At 47.1% G+C, this 18,768-nt stretch overlaps 1 long non-coding RNA gene across 4 annotated transcripts in view; it reads left to right on the top strand.

The window, feature by feature from the left end:
• Positions 1 to 18,768, top strand: part of LOC138293471 (uncharacterized) — a 305,721-nt gene that overhangs the window by 95,228 nt on the left and 191,725 nt on the right. For 3 of the 4 annotated variants that reach the window (XR_011203013.1, XR_011203015.1, XR_011203014.1), the window contains one exon: positions 3,692 to 5,197. The exons of the other annotated variant lie outside the window; for it this stretch is intronic. This is a non-coding gene — a long non-coding RNA (uncharacterized lncRNA). Of the gene's footprint in view, positions 1 to 3,691; positions 5,198 to 18,768 lie in introns of those variants that run through there. 4 annotated transcript variants of the gene reach the window in all.

Here is an 18,768-nt window from a genome sequence, read left to right as displayed (position 1 = left end):
AAGAAAAAAAAACTTGGCTTTGAGAATGTCTCAGGGCTTTCCTGTGCTTACTAAAAAGAGGGTCAAATTGATGCTAAATACATGTAAAATGTTTTAGGATATCATCATTAGTAATTTAAATATATTCAATAAATATAAGAATTTACAGGGTGGTAGCAATTAAATTCTGGTTTTGATCCAGCCCTCCTGGAACTAGATTGGACACCACAGGTCCATTCTAGGTCCGAGAATGAAACTGATTGACCCCATTGTGATGCATTTTGCAGTGTCAATAGAAACGTAACTAAAAGAAGGAGCTGGTGCCCCACTGGATTGTAACTTGCTTCAGGAACCATTACTATGCAACTAACAAGACTGGAGAAAGGAAGTATTGCAAATTCTTTTAGGGACAGGGCAGAATTTGCTGTTTTCTTGAGGAATAATACCTTTGTAGGAGATATTATTGAATTACCAAGGGGCTCAGTGTAGATAAGATGGAGGACAAGGATACCAGCAAGGAGACAAGAGTAGAGATGAATGTTATTTTTTGCCTATGCCAAGGAACCCTTTCCAGAGAAAACAAGTAGGAGCATAGGATGATGCAAAGATAGATGTGACTCAAGCAGCAGAAAACTGATGAGCCTAGTGCTCTATGATAAAGGTATCTGACACACCTAAATAGAATACAATGTTTCCAACTAAGGTAGGAGATAAAATGATTGATTACTTAATTTTAATATGGATATGCCCCACCAATTTTCTGGGGAGCTACCTCCTCTGCAAAAAATGTTTGCAACAGTGTGTGTTTCAAGAACTGGGATTTACTTACAAGCACCTGAACACAGGTTAAAATTGGTTAACATAGCACTAACTGCAGCAGTGAGTATTGAACTAGGACCACAGGAAGAGAGATCGTTTTAGGGCCAGCTTCAGAACAACACATGTCTGTAGCTGTAGCACTAGGATTCTATCCTTAAGATTTGGGCCCCATGGTCAAACGTCTCTGATGCTTATGAAGAACAAAGGATTTTACATTTCCTTTGGGAGTTGTGTCTGTGCTGGGAGATGGAAAGGGATGGTGTTGGATGTTGTGTATGCTCAGGAATGACAGGGCTCCAGTTTTTGACAAGCTTGAAGGGAATATGGCTTTACAGCTGACTAAAAACAAGGTCCTAGAACAAGTAAACTCAGAGGTTTGGGGAAAACACAAAAATGAGGCAGGAGTGTTAAAAACATGCCCTCTCCAGAAAGTGATGCTTAAGAAAATGCAGAACTACTTTATGTGCATCAGTATAGACTGTCATCTCAGGCAAGGGAGGGAATAAAACCTGTGATTGAGTCTCTCTTATAACAGGGCATCATTAAAAAGACCAATAGCCCCTGTAATAGTCCAATAATTCCATTGCCCAAGGGCAACACTGGGCAGTATAGATTCATACAGGATTTTCACCAAATAACCAACATTGTGGTTCCCTTAGCACCTGTTGTGCCTCACACAATACTATATTATCTTCTATACCTGCAGAAGCAGAGTACTTTTCAGCTATAGATCTTGCAAGTGCGTTTTTTAGTATTAGAGTCCACCCAGAGAGTAAGTACCTCTTTGCCTTCACAATAAAAGATACCCAGTACACTTTCACAAAACTCGCCCAAGGATTCACAGAGAGTCCCACTGGCACAGGCATTAAAGAGAGACCTGGACAGCCTACATCTGGAAGGCAGCAGTGTCATCTTGCAGTACGCTGATGATCTCCTCGTGGCAACTCCATCACTTGAGGCTTATGAAGAAGACACTGCAGCTCTGCTGAACCACCTCCAGGAGAGAGGACACAAAGCTTCATTGTCAAAATGTCAGTGCTGCCAAAAAGAGGTGACTTACCTAGGTTTAGTGATATCCAAAGGTACACGCCACATATCACCAAAAAAATGATTCAAAGCATGCAGCCCCAGTCCACAACGAAAGGAATGCTGTCCTTTCTGGGGATGATGAACTACTGCCACCAGTGGACCCCTGAATACAGTTCCTATGATGCAATTTTGAGGAAATGCACACTACAAGATGCACCCAACAACATTGTATGGACTAATTAACTTGCAGAATGTTTCAAGAAACCGAAAGGGACATTGTGTACTGCACCAGCATTGGGGCTGCCTGATTACAAACTGCCCTTCCATCTCTATGTGTCAGAGCAAAACGGCATTGCAAATGGTGTGCTGACACAGCAGCATGGCTCTGGAAAAAGAGCTGTAGAGTATTACTCTGGGACTTTGCCTTCAGCAGTGACTGGGCATCCAGCTTGTTTGAGAGCAGTGGCCGCAGCCGATGTGATGGTAGAGAGGGTGGCTCCCATTGTGATGGACTACCCTTTTATTGTTTATATGCCACATTCGGTACATTTGTTGCTGTCATCAGCAGCAACACAGCATTTTTCAGCGGCCAGGTGCACAGGATATGAGGTCACGTTGTTGTCTAACACTAATATCACCATAAAAAATGCCTACCTGTTAATTTGGCAACATTATTACCTGCAACAGGTGATTCTGATGAGACCCCTGACCATGACTGTGTTTAGGATGTAGAAACATGAACCACCCCTGGACCAGATTTACAACAGACACCATTAGAAAAGACAGACTATGAGTGGTACACTGATGGTTGCTCCAGTACACTGACAGATACTGATTGCAGAGCAGGGTAGACATAATAATTGAAAGTGCAGCTCTGCCCTCTGGCACATCTGCCCAGCAAGCTGAGCTGTATGCTGTAAGAAGAGCATGCATCCTAGCTGATCGGACAACTGTTAACATTTATATTGACTCACATTATGCCTTTGCCGTTGTCCATGATTTTGGCCAGCTGTGGCAGTACCGTGGTTTCACAACAACAGCAGAGCACCACATTCAAAATTGACTTTTAGTAAAGAACTTGTTAAAAGCAATACTAATACCCAACAGCATAGCAGTCATGAAATGTGAGGCCCATACAGGAGCTAATACCAAGATAGCCAGAGGAAATACCAAGGCTGACACAACTGCAAGAGAGAGCATGTTACAGCTAGTACAGATGGTGGCCATAATGGCAAAAAGTATTCCAACAATTCAGCTCACTCAGAGACAATTGTTGCAAGGTAATGTGAAGGAAGCACAATAGTCTGCAACACCAGGTAAGGAGAGAGTGTGGATTGATGCTGGATGTGAACAAAATGATGAGGGATTCTGGGTCCACCCTGATGGGAGACCTATGGCTCCGCAGAGTATGTGGCGGCAGTTGTACAAAAGATGTGGGAATGTTTAAGAATAGAGTGGAAACTGCATGCACCCCTACAGTTCAAGACAGGTGGAGAGAATGAACTCCACAATAAAAAATAAATTAGCAAAGACAACTGATGCAACAGGCCTGGTCTGATGCACTGCCTTTAGTGCTGCATGCCATAAGGGCAATGCCAACTAGAACAACCATTTTGTCCCCCCATGAAGTACTGGTTGGGTGGCCTATGTCTGTGGGTTTGAGATTGCCTCTCCCAGCATCTTAAGCAGCACTTCTGTGGACTGATGAAAACATTTCTGACTATGCTATAAAGTTGTCAGTTGTCTTGAGGCATCACCATCTCCAGGTAAAGGAAGCTTTTCCCCATCTGTCCTCAGAGCCCACACACCCTTTTAAAGCTGAAGACATGGTCGTGGTGAGAAAAATAAAAGATGTTTCTCTTAGTTCTAGGTGGACTGGACCACATCTCATGCTCCTGGTGACGCAGATGGTGGGGAAGCTGCAGGGACGTCCTGATTGGATTCACGGCACTAGGTGCAGATCTGCACCAACAACAACGGAGACAGAGGTGCCTGCAACGGATGAGCACTTGCAACCCATGGAGCAGCCCAACACACCAGAAGAGGGGGAGACAGACCAGACCATCCCTAAGAGCCACTCTGAGGGCCCCTCATCAAGTGTCAGGTGACACCAACTGATGCAGTTGAGTGAAGCACACGGCGGTGTCTCAAAAAAAGGAGGTGGTCACCCCTGCTGAAAAATAGACTGAAGAGGACACCGCAAGGCAGGTCCATGACACGGCCCCTGAACAAGACAACTGCAGACCAGTAGGAGAAGAAGACAGCACGCTGCATGCCATTGCCTTACTGACAATTAGAGAAAGTGGCTTAGAACTGAGTAACAGAAAGACTTCATAGCTATATCTATAACTTTTGGAATAAAAATGCATTGTATAGATCACATAGCACAAATAATGATTTTTAGTACCTTAATTTTGTGGGTGCTACCAGTATTTAAACAACCAGCTGGCCATCCCCTCATTGCACTACATGAGAAAGTAGCCCAAGTCTTATGTCTGGAAAATTGCTGGATGTGTAGAGAATTATCCAGAAACCCCAGTGACCCCATTGGCTTACACAGGACACCTGTGCCTATACAGAATTATGCACAAGGAAAGGGATGCCTTATACCAAATGTAGCTTGGGACTGTGGAGAAGGAGGGATTGGGTGGTACCTATATTGTACCATACTACCATATATTGAAGCTGAATACCCAGGGGCATATTTATACTCTGTTTGTGCCGGAATTGCGTAGTTTTTTTTTACGCAAATCCGACGCAAAGCTATTTTTTTTTTTTGCGTAGACACCTACCTTGCGTTAATGATATGCAAGGTAGGCGTTCCCGTCTAAAAAATTACTCCAAGGCATGTGCGCCTTATTTAAACTCCCGTGCAAAAATGACGCACGGGAGTGGGCGGGTCAAAAAAAATGACGTCCAGCCGCTTTTGCGTCATTTTTTAACACCTGGTCAGGGCAGGCGTTAAGGGACCTGTGGGCTCGGAAGGAGCCCAGAGGTGCCCTCCCATGCCCCCAGGGACACCCCCTGCCACCCTTGCCCACCCCAGGAGGACGCCCAAGGATGGAGGGACCCATCCCAGGGAACTTAAGGTAAGTTCAGGTAAGTATTTTTTTTTTTTTTTGTGGCATAGGGGGGCCTGATTTGTGCCCCCCTACATGCCACTATGCCCAATGACCATGCCCAGGGGACATGAGTCCCCTGGGCATGGCCATAGGGCAAGGGGGCATGACTCCTGTCTGTGCTAAGACAGGAGTCATTTCAATGGGGGTTGGGAGTCAAACAAAAATGGCACAAATCGGGTTGAGGCCAATATTTTGCCTCAGCCCTGACTTGCCCCATTTTTTGATGCCGAAGCTCCATTTTCCCCTACGCCGGCGCTGCCTGGTGTGGGTCATTTTTTTTGACGCACACCAGTCAGCCGCGCCGGCTAACGTCATTCCATAAATAAGGCGCCCGCATGGCGCTTTGGAATGGCGTTAGCCGGCGTTAAAATTTTTGACGCACAACTGCGTTGGCGCAGTTGTGCGTCAAAAAGTATAAATATGGCCCCCAGTGTCTCCTATGGTGGAAAACAATGTGGAGGACAGTGCTTTTCCTGTATGTATAAAGCATCAAGTTTCAGGATGTAACCTAGCTTTCCAATACTTAGGATATCTAGCAAGTAGCAAGTGTCCTAACATATTAGAATTTGATGATACCACTTGTAATTAGAATATATGAGAGACAAGTAGGATCTGGACAACTAAGATACAAGGAAAAAATGTTAACTATACCTTACATTACTGGAACATCACTACATGTCTAGAGACACTGTTGATAACACCTGATGGTGTTCTATATGTTCCATTAATTGAGAAAGAAAATTATAATGCTCTTGCACCAAATGTAATTTCTAAAATCTTAGAATATCCTTTATGGTCAGCTTGCTGCTCCTACATGGCACCATGGGCAAATGTTACTTTTATAAATTCTGCATAGATTGATTATAAATGATATGATCAATCTCAGATCTCTTTCCCTGAGGGGGTAGGCCTTTGTCTCAGTAAATATCACACAATGACCTAACACAGTTACAGAGTGGTATGTATTTCATTTGGGGAACTAAGGATTACAATGTGCTTCCCTGGCACTGGGAAGGCATGTGTGCTATTTCTTATCTAACACTAAACATTTGAGTTGTGCCACATATTGCAGCACATGAGCCATTAAATTTGGGGGGTTTCGCTCATAGGTATAAAATAAATATACATACACCTATTGTGGAGGCTAGACAAGGTCTATTTTTTGAGCTAATGTATACATTAATCCCTGGATTGGTGTATATGATTTGGAATTAGTCCTTGTTGATTTGTCTGCTGAGCTACTTGTAGCATTCAATGCAACAAGAGATGCACTTCAAGAGTTGCAGTTGGAAATAAATTCAGTGGCTGCCATGACTATGCATCATTGTTACTGTCATATTTAGTTCATTCACTATAATGGCCAAATCTGTTTTCATTATCTTCAGGAGACTGAGAAGTAGACAAGTTTGTGAATTTCCTGGCCACAGGTCCAGAAATCTTTCTACTATGTGTTAATCCATGAGAAAATAAGATTATTGCATTCAGGAAAACAGTCCTTGTCATGAAAAGTATGCCATCAATAGAAAGAGCACTGACATAAAACCTTCTTCCCTTTTCTGCCGAAGTGCACAACTCTCTTTGCCTGCTGAATCACCGATGGGGCAAGTAGACATTGAGATCACTGTAGATCCATGTTACCAATATCAAAATCAAAGCAAATGTCTCTTAGTGCTGCTGTGATTGCAGTCATGGTGGAGAAAAGCAAGTCACAATAGGAATTGCCCCAACAAACAGAATTTGTCCAGTAACTAGAAGAGGAACAATTGCTTGCTACACCTCATGCTTCCTAGCTAGGAGCAGAGTGAGATTTTGGGCTTCCTGCATTGCGGCATATTTAAGGCTTCCTAACATGAATTACAAATTATTTCAAAAGATCTGCGCTCTACAAGGTAAACTTCTGTTGAAAAAAAGTATTCTCTGGCCCTGGACACATCAATTTGATATAGAAATATAGGCCCTTATTACAACCCTGGCCATCGGTGATAAAGCGGCGGTAACACCGCCAACAGGCCAGCGGTAAAAAAAATGGAATTATGACCACAGCGAAAACCGCCAACACATACAGCCACTTTAACACTCTGACCACCACGGTGGTAGCAACAAACACTGCGGCGGTAACCGCCAACAGCCAGGCGGAAGACAATGTACCGCCCACTGCATTACAACCCGCCCATTCGCCAGATTTTCCGGGGCGGTGTGAACACCATCAAAAGCACAGCGGAAACAGAACACAGAAGGGAAACGACTCACCTCTCGACACTCAAGGAAGAACCAGGACACCATGGAGCCTGAGCTGCAGGTGTTCCCCATGTTGGTGTATCTTCTCATACACCGGGAACATGAACACCGGCGAAGACGATCACGCTGAGTACTGCACCTAGCACATAAGGAGGGGGAAAGAAAGTGACACACACATGCAACACGCAACACCTCCACCCTCACTCCCAACACTATACACACAAACACATACAACAACATTGCATATACACCCCGTAACCCTCTGGAATAACACAAGGACCAAAGGAATGGAGTAAAATGAGTGTAATATTAGTAATACTGAGAAATACGTTCATAAAGAAAAAAACAGTTTGCACAATATATACAATATATACAAAAGGAGGGACAATGCCCACTCATAAATTGACCGTGGCCCACTTGGCCAAATGACACAGGCCAAGCCCACACTTGACTCCTGCCTCACTACGGAGAGAACACTGCAGGGGCATCAGGTCGAAAACACACAGGCACCTCACGGGGACAGCGAATGGGGGGGCACCGCAGCCGGAAGATGGTACAAGGCCACTGCTCCTGGAGAGGGCAACATGCCCCCTGCTTGGTCCTGGGGAGTACAAAGCCACAGTCTCTCAAGTGAGTGTTTTGCCCACTGCTTGGTCCTGGGGAGTGCAAAGCCATAGTCTCTCAAGTGGGTGGTTTGCCCACTGCTTGGTCCTGGGGAGTGCAAGGCCACAGTCTCTCAAGTGGGTGGTTTGCCCACTGCTTGCTCCTGGTGAGTGCAAGGCCACAGTCTCTCAAGTGGGTGGTTTTCCCACTGCTTGGTCCTGGGGAGTGCAAAGCCACAGTCTCTCAAGTGGGTGGTTTGCCCACTGCTTGGTCCTGGGGAGTGCAAAGCCACAGTCTCTCAAGTGGGTGGTTTGCCCACTGCTTGGTCCTGGGGAGTGCAAGGCCACGGTCTCTCTAGTGGATGGCTTCTCCACTGGTTCTGGAGGGGGCTTTGTGCCCAGTGTGCTTCATCCTGGCAAGGAGGGGCTGAGTGGATGCCTTCTTCCACTGGTTCTGGAGGGGGCATTGCGCCCTGTGTTGCAGATGTTTTGGAGTGCAAGGTCACAGTCTCTCACCTGGGTGTCACAACAACATCTTTTGCAGGGGCCAGGATGCACTGCAGCCCAGGTAGTCACCACTGCACTCTGCTCTCCAGCGGTGACGGCTGCTCAGTGTATGCCAGTTGCGCTGCAGGTGGCGGTGCTGGCAGTTGTGGTGGTAGCCTTCAGACTTTCACCTGCAGCCTCGGACGGCTGCCCACTGGGGCTGCTGGCAATGGTGCTGCTTGCGGCAGGGAAGGAGGCGGTGCTGGCCGCTGTACAGGTGGTGGCTCTGTCCGCGGTGCAGGTGGCAATACTGGCAGTTGTGGTGGTAGCTTCCCGGCCTTCACCTGCAGCCTTGGACGGCTGCCCACTGGGGCTGCTGCTGTTGGCAGTGGTGCTGCTTGCGGTGGTGCAGGAGGCGGTGCAGGAGGCGGTGCAGGTGGCGGTGCAGGTGGAGATAGTGGCGGTTGTGGTGGTAGCCTCCACCAGATGATGCTAATGCACAGAAGGACAGAGTGACAAAACAAGAAGGGGGGAGCGACAGAGGATATACTTGGTCAATTCCAGCAACAACACTACTGTTGGTGTACACAACACACAGATCAGCCCTATGCACTAGGCCATGCACCACCAGTTACAATGCTAGTCACCAGTCCCTGGGGTACAATGCCGAACGTCATTAGCTGCACACCTGAAGCCCACAGGACCCTGCCCTGTAGTAGATGCTCACTAACACTATTGGGGTTGGAGTGCTTCAGAGCCTACCCAACATGGGACCTACCCTGCCATGTTCGCCCTGGCCTAGGGGCACCCACAGCCCACATCCCCCACCCACGTAAAACCTTAACATGCGCAAGTCATGATTCAGAATCTGTACTCACCCCCTTGTGGCTGCTGTGATGCCTTCAAGCACCCATCCAACTCCCGATATGCCACCGATGGGGAACATCAGGGGGGTCAGGGTACGATGGGCACCCCTTCCTCATTGGGAGGCCAGCCCCAGCTGGGCCTCCTCTGTCTTCCTTGCCCAGCGGCGCAGGTCCTCCCACCGTTTGCGGCTGTGGGTGCTCCGCCTGTCAAAGATCCTTGGCGATGGCACATTAAATACCCTTTTTCTGATGGGCACTGACCTGCAGGAAAATATGCATAGAAAAAGATATGAGTCATACCGTCTGGCCTGTTACACTCATGGCCCACCATATACCTCCCATCCCCTTACGCACAAACATTGACCACCAGACATGCAGCACTCTGCCCAGGACACCTCAGACCCACCCTACATGAGGCTAATTTTTTTTGTGTGTTTTTTTTTTGTTTGTATGTTTTTTTAGAGATGGGGAGCGACCCATTAGGCAAGGGTCGTCCCCCTGGGGGGTAAATTGTATTTAGACCATTTCTGCCCCCTGGGGGGCAGATTGGCCGAATTGAGGTCAATCTACCCCCAAGGGGGCAGAAACCACTAGGCACCGGTGATTTTTTTTTGTGCCAATGTCACGCAAGGGGAGCGACCCCGTAGGCAAGGGTCAAATTTATTTTAGGCCATTTCTGCCTCACCTGGGGGCAGATCGGCCTATTGTTGTTAGGCCGATTTGCCCCCAGGGGGGGCAGAAACCTCTAGGCGCCAGGGCTAAAAAGAAATTTGTTTTGTTTTTTTGTTTGTTTGTTTTTTTAGACAGCACTCCATACATTCATGGCCCACGCATCATGCTCACAGTGTACTCACCTGTTTGTCTGGAGGACCATAGAGTAAAGTGTACTGGGGTAGGACCTCATCCACCAGTCTCTCCAACTCCTCCGAAGTGAAGGCGGGGGCCCTTTCTCCAGACACTCGAGCCATTGTCGCTTCAAAACAAAGGTCACAGCAACACTTGCAGTGTAGGTCCTCTCCTGTTGAAGATCAGATAGCAAGTGAGTGAACAGATAGAAAATGGCAGTCACTTCCGCGGCGGTGCGTACCATCACCACTGGCGTACATTGCCATTGGCTCCTGTAACCCATAGGACCCAATGATAACCAATGCGAAGTTGCGCTGCGGTCGTTGACCGCCGACCGCAACGGCGCACAAGGTCAGCGGAACTACCTCATTTCCACTTATCTCTCCTCACAGGTCAGGCAGCTGCCCTTTCAGGGGGGCACAGGCCATGGACCTAACTGCGTCACAGCAGACATTGGCACATTAACTGACTCTCGAGTTCACATACTGTTTCTGTAAAGGAAGAAATGCATATTTATTTAAACATATGTGTGAATATGACCCTCTGCTCACCGTTTTTCACCCTAGAGCTAAACCACTGAGGATGAATAGGAGATGGAGACATCCCCCCGTGTACAGACCCCTGGAGGACCTGGTGACAATGGAGGACAGGCACATTATCCTAACCTACAGACTTGATAGGACCACAATCCAAGAACTGTGTGCCCAATTGGAGGCAGATCTGATTTCAGCTATCTGCCAGCCCACAAGTATCCCACCTCTAGTGCAGGTCCTGTCAGTACTCCATTTCCTGGCAAGTGGTTCCTTCCAAGCGACAGTGGCCATGGCTTCAGGGATGTCTCAGCCAATGTTCTCAAATGTGCTGACCAGAGTGTTGTCTGCCCTGCTGAAACACATGCACAGCTATATTGTATTCCCCCGTGGAGGATTTGGCCACAGTGAAGGCTGACTTTTATGCCCTGGGACATATCCCCAACCTCATTGGTGCCATTGATTGTACACATATTGCATTTGTCCCCCCCTCCACCCGGAGAAAGGAACAAGTGTTCAGGAATAGAAAAAGCTTTAACTCTCTGAATGTGCAGATGGTGTGTTTGGTGACCAGTACACGTCCCATGTCAATGCCAAGTATCCTGGCTCTGTGCATGATGCCTTCATCTTGAGGAACAGCAACATTCCATATGTGATGTCTAAACTCCAGAGGCACCGGGTGTGGCTAATAGGTGAGCCCATGGTCCCCACCCAGTTGATGTAGGTATATGGGTGTTGGTTTGGCCCTAAGGGTGAGTGTGTGCCTAACAGGTATCCCTCGATATTTACAGGTGACTCTGGCTACCCCAACCTCTCATGGCTACTGACCCCAGTGAGGAATGCCAGGACAAGGGCAGAGGAACATTACAATGAGGCACATGGGTGAACAAGGAGGATCATTGAGAGAACCTTTGGCCTCCTGAAGGCCAGATTCTGGTGCCTCCATCTGACAGGCGGATCCCTCTACTACTCACCCAAGAAGGTGTGCCAGATCATCGTTGCATATTGCATGTTGCACAACCAGGCCTTGAGATGCCAGGTGCCTTTTCTGCAGGAGGATGAGCCTGGAGATGGTTGTGTGGCAGCGGTGGAGCCTGTGGACAGTGACAAAGAGGAGGAAGAGGAAGAAGATGGGGACAACAGAAGTACACTCATTTGACAGTACTTCCAGTGACACACAGGTAAGCGACTGTAACTTCACCTTCCTTTGCAGTGTTGTGTTTGCCTATGAACATGGCAGCCAGATTTCCCTATTTCTATGCCCACTTACTGTACCCTTTGGCATCTTTATTTTCAGATCTCTGTGCCCCACTCTGGCTCCTGGTGTGTTTACCGCTGCCCACTACAGGTTATACATATGTTAATATTGCAGTTGATTAGAAATGCAATGTTTACAGGTTGTGAAAGTAACACAGTTGTCATATAATCCACAGACTCCATACTTGAATTTGTACCATGGGTGTTTATTTAGGTGCTAATAGGTGTAGGGGGTATTGCAATGGGCTGGGTTGCTGATGGAGGAAAGTCCATGGTAGAGTCCAGTCTATTTGTATCACAGGTGCATTATCCAAGGGGGCATAGGAAGGGGGGCAATGGCATTTCAGGGTGGACAGGGTGACAGAGTGGCACACAAGGGTGACAATCAGGAGAGCCTTATTTCCTGGCCGGGGTCTTGGCAATGTTCTCTGACTTCTGGCCACCGTTTACGTGGTGGTTCTCCTACTGCAGGAGGTGGGGTGCTGGTGGCCTGTTGTTCCTGTGGCAGGGCCTCCTGTCCACTAGCGCTGGTGCAGGTGGAGGGCTGTTCATCAGTGTGGCTAGTGTCAGGGGCCCATTGGTGTGCCACTGCCTCCCTCATGGTGTTGGCCATGTCTGCCAGCACCCCTGCAATGTTGACCAGGGTGGTGTGGATGTCTTTCAGGTCCTCCCTACAACCGCTGGGTCTCCTGCTACTTGTACAGTATCTGGCACATGGTCTTCTGGGAATGGTGGTATGCTCCAGGATCTCTGCAAGTGCCTCATGGAGAGTGGTTTCCCTGGGCCTGTCCTCCCCCTGTCGCACAGCAGTCCTCGCAGCTTCCCTGTTGTCCTGTGCCTCTGTCCCCTGAACCGTGTGCCCACTGCCATTGACCCCAGGTCCCTGATCATCCTGTGTTTGTGGGGTTGCCTGGGGTCCCTCTAGTGGTGGACACACTGCTGATTGTCGTGTCCTGGGGACAGAGGTATGGGACTGCTGGGTGGGTGCTGTGCTGGTGTTTCCTGAGGGGGGAGGCTCTGTGGTGGTTTGTGATTGTGGCAGGGTCACTGACTGTCTGGAGGTCCCTGATGGGCCAGGTTGGTCATCGTGATCCAGGTGTGCAGAGCTGCTGTCATCACTGTGGGCCTCTTCTGTGGGGGGACTGGATGTGGCTGGCACCTCCTCTCGGTGACGTTGAGTGGGGGTCCTGTGGGGATGTAAATGCAGTGATATTGTATCTACGTGTGCCATCTTGTGCATGGATATGTTTCCCTCTATAGTTGTTATTAGCAAGGCAGCTTTGGCTTGTGTGAGTTGTGCTTGGTTTGCCTAAGTGATTGTCACTAGTGTGCGTGCTGTGGTGATGGGTGTCCATGCAGGTCTGTGATGGGGGTCCATGCATTGTTGTTGCATTCGCATTCAAAACGCCTCGGCCCGCCTCATCCTCGACATACCCCGCAGCAGCCACATCTCCGCACACCTGAGACACCTGCATTGGCTCCCTGTCAGCAAAAGGATCACCTTCCGACTTCTCACCCACGCACACAAAGCCCTCTACGACAAGGGACCGGAATACCTCAACAGACGCCTCAGCTTCTACGTCCCCACCCGCCTCCTCCGCTCCTCTGGCCTCGCACTCGCTGCTGTCCCTCGCATCTGCCGCTCCACGGCGGGTGGGAGATCTTTCTCCTTCCTGGCGGCCAAGACCTGGAACTCCCTCCCCACCAGCCTCAGGACCACCCAGGACCACTCCGCTTTCCGGAGACTCCTAAAGACCTGGCTGTTCGAACAGCGATAACCCCCCCTTTTTCCCCTAGCGCCTTGAGACCCGCACGGGTGAGTAGCGCGCTTTATAAATGTTAATGATCTGATTTGATTTGCATGTAGGACTTGGTATTGGGATGGTTGGGTTGTGATGGTGGGGTATATGTGAGGTGTTGGAGTGAAGGTAGGAGCAGGAGTTTGAGATGGCATGCAGGTGGGGGGGAGTAGTAAAGATTTGACTTACCAGAGTCCAGTCCTCCTACTACTCTTGCGAGGCCCTCAGGATGCATGATCGTTAAGACTTGCTCCTCCCATGTTGTTAGTTGTGGGGGAGGAGGTGGGGTCCACCGCCAGTACTCTGCACAGCTACCTGGTGTCTTGCAACCATGGAACGCAACTTCCCCCGTAGGTCATTCCACCTCTTCCTGATGTCATCCCTTGTTCTGAGGTGCTGTCCCACGGCATTGACCCTGTCCATGCCTCTCCGCCATAGCTCCATCTTCCTAGCAATGGACGTCTGCTGCACCTGTGATCCGAAGAGCTGTGGCTCAACCCGGATGATTTCCTCCACCATGACCCTTAGCTCCTCCTCTGAGAACCTGGGGTGTCTTTGTAGTGCCATGGGTGTCGTGTGAGTGGTATGTGTGAGGTTTGTGGGGTGATGTGTTGGGGTATGTGCTGTGAGGTGCGTGGATGGTGTATGGATGATGGTGTTATGTGGCTCAGATTCAGTGGGTGCTCCTGGCTTGTCTCTCTCTCAGTTGGCAATATTTGTTTTCGTTGTACGGGGTTGTGGGTATTGTGGGTGGGTGTTTTATATTGGATTGGGTGTGTGGGTGTGGTGTGTGTAGGTGTGTCAGGTTTGTGTAGTTTGAATTGTCCAATGTGGTGTAGTTTTGATAGTGTGTGTGTATTTTGAGCGCGGTGGTGTGTACCGCCAATAGTTTACCGTGGTTGAATGACCGCCGCGGTGATTCGTGGGTCATGATGCTGTGGGCGTATTTCTATTGGCGTAATGGTGTGGGTTTTGGTACCGTCAGCTTAACACTGACCTTGGGGCTGGTGCACTTGTGTGGGTGTATGTATTGTGGGGGATTTCTCTTTGTGCGTCATAATATACGTAGCGGTATACCGCCGCGGTCACGGTATGTTGGCAGCCGTCAGCACGGCGGTAAGCGGCATTTACCGCCAATGTTTTAATGAGGGCCATAGTCCTCTATTGATGTTGTGAAATCAAAACAGGATTATATATTTGTGAATAAATAAGAATGTTTTTCAAGATGGTGCTTGGTCACATTGCTGAGATATGAGGATGCTTTTCTAAGGTTCCCATCAGCATTGTATCAAGTGTATAAAGGTATGCCGCTTGTTCTTTTATAGTATTTATGGTGCAGGAACCTCTTGCAATACATGTTTCCATCATAACTTTATTGCAATTGTCTCTTTGCAGAATTGTCAAGCTTGCTGTATTAAACTTACAAGTACCCTAATGAAGGGCCGTAGAGGGTCAAGAATCCATTGGGAAACCTGAATGCTTGGTATGAAAATCAAATAATGGAGACTATTATAAACATACTATGAAATGGAAATGGAAACAATTAATGGAATGCTGTAGAATTTTGCCATTTTCCAACACAACGAATGTAAAATGTTTGAACTACAACAAACACACATGGAATAAGTGTATTTGTTTGTACAAGGAAGTGCACAAAGCGACTCCATTAAAAAAAGGTAGATTTTAATACTTGCTAACAGCTAAACCTAATGAGGGACACATTACAAACTGCTTAATTGCTACAAACCAATGCATCATGGGAGGTATGTTATGACACTGGAGGCCCATATGAATAACAAATAGACAGTCATAAAAGAATAGCACCTAAGAAAGATGGGTGTTGGTAATACAGAAGAGATCAAACTGGAAGAAAGAGAATATGATGCCTAGCCTACTTGCTTCTAATAGTGTGCATTCAGCAACAGCAACATGACCTGTTTGGCACAAGGAAACAGGTGATATCTGATTGCCTCAAAGCGTTGAAGCAACCTACCTCCATGAAAGTCAGTTGGGGCTGGATCATTAAAAATACATTTTCAAGGACGTGTTCAACAAGGATGTACCACCAAACCCATCACCCTCCCTATTTTAAAACCATGGGAACTGGCCAATGTGTTGATGTTTGACTGCCTTCCCATCTTGTAGAGTGATGGAGAATTATGGATCTTGTTCTTTGGTCAGAATGGAAAGTTCCAAGTTGGTCTTAAATTTCAGCTGGTGCTAGGAACAGATGCACATGCAAGTGGAGATTGGTTGCTGTTTTAAAGAAAGGGTTTGCTGTCACCCTTCCAGCTCTCTACAAACATGTTATCTATCTGCCAGCGTGCCAACTTTATGTGCATTACAGCATGCTTATGCTTCTTCAGGGGGTTAACAAATTCTATACTGGTTCCACCACTACGGATGATTTTCAAGGCGTTTGTCTGCATGCAAAAGCTGCAATGTTCTCCATTTAAAAAGCACACACAGCTGCCAATATGGTTGAAGAAGGCATTGTCCAAGTCTTTCAAGGAATTGAACCCAGGGGTCCCCGGACTGGCATTGTTGTAGCTGACAATGGAAACCAATGCAGATTGAGTTTACTTTAAAGTGCTCTCTATACCTCATTGCATTAAACAGATTTATCTTGACGTCCTCATAAAGGAACTAAGAGTGCACAACAGTTTGGCAACCTGTCAAAGGGTTTGCACTCAATTTAGATATGTATTTAAAGTCTGTGACAACTCAAAGATTGTACAGTGAGATAATAATGCCCTTGTAAAAGCCCTCATGCAAGAACGCTTCCTTACTCTTGCCGCAAAGTTCGAACAGAACAAGTCTATATATGATTTTCTGCTGCAAGGAAGAGGGGATGCAAAATCATTAAGACGTTGTCAAAAAGCTGACCGACTATGAGATTTTGACATGGAAAGTCAGCAAGGAATACTGAGCCATCAGCCAAGCCATTCCATTGTTCTATTTGGTGCAGACTCATTTGTGTAAAGTGGGAGAAGCAGTTAAAATTATTATTAATAATGAAGCTGAGAGAGAGTTTAATTTTTATTTTTCTATTTATTACCATTGTGAGAGGGGGGCATCATGACTGACTATATACATAAATACAGAAGCTGAAGGTTGAGGTCATGCCATAGTAGATTTTTTATACTACATGGTATATAGCCCATTGGCACGCTACAGATGTGTTCTTGTGTAAAATTATGATTTGATCAATTGACAATAAGAGGGCTGAATCAATGATAATTGCTAAGTTCCATACCTCACAGGAGGTTGTGGATGACATTCCTAGGTCTACAGCCCACTTTGTTAGAAGGTTGTAGCTTTTCCATTACCCGCCAATTAGGATATCTGTTTTGAGGAGTTGAATTTAAGGGTGACTCTCATCCATTAGTCAGTGACTTTGAGGCAGTCATATATTTATGATGGCTCAATAATTCTGATTTATCCACTTTTAAGCTTATGTAGGTATCATCAGCATCGTGGGTGACCTTAAGGAGGCCTTGCGTGGCTTCATAAATTTGGAGTAACACAGTGCAGCACAAAGCGCTGTGTTACTCTGCCCTAGGAAGGCATTCCATGAGTGATGCATGGGTGTTCCCATGCAACTCCCATGGATTTTGATATATTCCCAGATTTATCGGAACTGGTAAACCTGGGAATGCACCAAAATGCTACATCTTCTCAGGGGAGGCATAATGAGGAAAATGTTTTTCTTTCTCCTTGTTACTTCCTCTTTTTTGTGTGCTGCATTCTGGATAGAAGAATAAACCTCAGGGGATTGTTTTTGTGCAGGAAGGTGCCCCTTCCTCAGCGCAAACAATCCTACAAGCAACAGAGGCACCCTCGCACCATGGTGCAAGGGTATCTGTGCTGGAGCTAGACAGCCAAAAGGGTGCCAGTGCAGGGGAAAAGGCAGGAATGTGCTGTATTGCATTAAATACAGCATGGATTGGCCATTAACTTGGTCCTTAATCTGCAAAATGGAAATTAGAATCCAGTAGCAGGGCAAGGTACCAGACTATATCGAGGGAGGTTTCACTTTAGTCAGATATGCATTGAGCGGGATCCTGCTGAAACCATTGATTTTCATGGTATAAGCTCTGAACAGGAAAAGTTAAATTGCGTACCCAGGGCCTCACATTGGTCAGCTTCATTTGGTGCCATTCCTGGTCAAAATGTCTGCGTTGGGTCTTTGAAATGGAGCTTGAATTTCTCCAGTGGGACATGGCAGAAGGCTGTATCCAAAGAGGGATCTATGGAGGTTGAATACCTTCTCACTGGGGGCCCGCTGAAACAGATTTGATGCTGCCTAGAAGTTCCAAGCAGAACAAGCCTGTTTCTTTAGCAGAGTTGTAAATTCACCGGATCAAATCTGGTAGTTATTCCCAGTTCCTGTCTGTTGCCTTGAATGTGGTACATGATGTGTCTTGTTATGGGCATCCATCATCATCCATTGCCATCATACAAAAAACATAAATGAGCAATTTTGACCTCAATGACATTTCATATTCAAAGATCTTCAGGTCATGTTATTAAGGCTATTTCCTGCCTTCAATGTACCATACGTAGATTAGAGGGCTGCCTCAGGTCTCTCACTTACCCTGCACAAAAAGATACAGGGACTGGTTTGAGACACTAGTGTGTTACATCTATGTAGCCACACTGGAAGTCAGCCCATTGACTCTTGAAGTCCAGTTTTTGTCCTGGATACTGGAGGACACAGGTCCCCTCTTTAAGAGCTCCTCTCAATTCATAGCAAGCATGATTCAGTCCACTTTTAAACTGCTGCTGGTCCAGGAAGTGATCGGAGGAGGGTGCCTTGGGGTTCCCCATTTATGGTTGGCACTAGCTAGTGGCTGTGGATGATTCCTGGCTCCCCACAATCAATGGAGTAAATGTCCACAGGGGCAACCCTCCCTGTTTTTTCAACAGTTCCTTTTTGTTCTACTAAAAGCAATCCAGCAGTGCAGCTTACTTCTAAAATCCAACATCGAGAGACTCTTTCTCTCTTATGCAGTGTACATGCACACCCAGAAGTTTGTCCGGGGAAATGAGTAGCCCCCTCCACTTGTGATCACTCCAAACTAGTTCTGGGGTAGCTTCCTTTCCACTGGGTTTGGGTCTAGCCTGGCTTGTGGAAACAAAGGTTTCCCTTCCCAGATCTCACCTTACAAGAACTTTTACAAGTTATTGAAGTT

Source organism: Pleurodeles waltl, chromosome 4_2 (genome assembly GCF_031143425.1).
Source record: "Pleurodeles waltl isolate 20211129_DDA chromosome 4_2, aPleWal1.hap1.20221129, whole genome shotgun sequence".
NCBI classification, from domain to species: domain Eukaryota; kingdom Metazoa; phylum Chordata; class Amphibia; order Caudata; family Salamandridae; genus Pleurodeles; species Pleurodeles waltl.
The sequence above is the reverse complement of the archived record's forward strand: the minus strand, read 5'-3'. Positions and strand labels throughout refer to the sequence as shown.